General features: G+C 47.6%; 1 protein-coding gene across 1 annotated transcript in view; it reads right to left on the bottom strand.

Annotated features, from left to right (window-relative positions):
- The window catches only part of TMEM43 (transmembrane protein 43), a 15,449-nt gene that overhangs the window by 8,554 nt on the left and 5,709 nt on the right, over positions 1-1,186 (bottom strand). The gene's annotated exons all lie outside the window — the stretch shown is intronic.

The following is a 1,186-nucleotide window of genomic DNA, read 5'->3' as shown; positions in this document are numbered from 1 at the left end:
TGACTGTAAACCTACTCCCACCCGCTGCACCCGTCACTGCTTCACTATAGGGAGTGAGTGTAACCTGTGGCAATAACAGGGGGTGGGGAGGGCAAGGGGAGAGGAGTCTGGAGTGAAGTTGAGCCTGGGAAAAGGTGAGAGCAAATGTGTTTACCCAACACCTGAATCAGTAATTAAATATTTATTTTAATTGACAATACATTAAATTAATTTTCCCCAAGTCGAGTCTGTTTTGCCCACAATGGTAAAACTGGTAAGCGATCTCCCTATCTTTCTTTCAACCCACAAGCTCTCTCAGTCCTCTTCCCAATCTCTTCCCCAGTCCTGCTGGGGGGGGAGAGTAAGCAAGCAGCTGTGTGGGCCCTCAGCTGCCAGCCAAAGCTAACCCACCACATCTAGTAATATACAGATTTTACTGGACAGAATCCATCAATCTTGAGAGGGCAGCTGTTTTTTTAAATGGCATTTCTTTTTGTTCCCTGCCACTGGAAGGCTGCTTTTCACAGCTCACAACCACTAGCTTTGCTCCTTATGTATCTCCATGCTGCAGGGTCCCATGCTTCACTGAGCTGGGCTATTTTTATGATCACACCCAGAAGCTGCTACACACCCATGTTACACATCCATGTGCTTTAATCAGAGATAAATGAAGCACAGAGACCAATCTCCAGATATACGATGACTCAGAGTATTTTTCTGCCACTGGGTAGATCAGAATAATGCTCTCATTTCTGCTCCTGCCAAAAAAGCATTTGGCAAAAGCCACAGCACACATCAGAAGGTGCTGATGGTTTTCATTAGCTGGTATCAACACCTAAACAGACTTTGTGCTTGTTTTGGCTAAGATAAGAGTTAATTTTCTTCATAGCAGCTAGTATGGGGCTCTGTTTTGGATTTGTGCTGAAAACAGTGTTGGTAACACAGGGATGTTTTCGTTACTGCTGAGCAGTGCTGACACAGAGTCAAGGCCTTTTCTGCTCCTCACCCCACCCCACCAGCGAGCAGGCTGGGGGTGCACAAGAAGCTGGGAGGGGGCACAGCCGGGACAGCTGACCCCAACTGACCAAAGGGATATCCCACACCATATGACGTCATGCTCAGCATATAAAGCTGGGGGAAGAAGAAGGAAGGGGGGGGACATTCAGAGTGATGGCGTTTGTCTTCCCAAGTCCCCGTTACGCGCGAT

The sequence above is a fragment of the Pygoscelis adeliae genome, unplaced genomic scaffold (genome assembly GCF_000699105.1).
Source record: "Pygoscelis adeliae isolate BGI_AS28 unplaced genomic scaffold, ASM69910v1 Scaffold208, whole genome shotgun sequence".
Lineage (NCBI taxonomy): Eukaryota > Metazoa > Chordata > Aves > Sphenisciformes > Spheniscidae > Pygoscelis > Pygoscelis adeliae.
The sequence above is the reverse complement of the archived record's forward strand: the minus strand, read 5'-3'. Positions and strand labels throughout refer to the sequence as shown.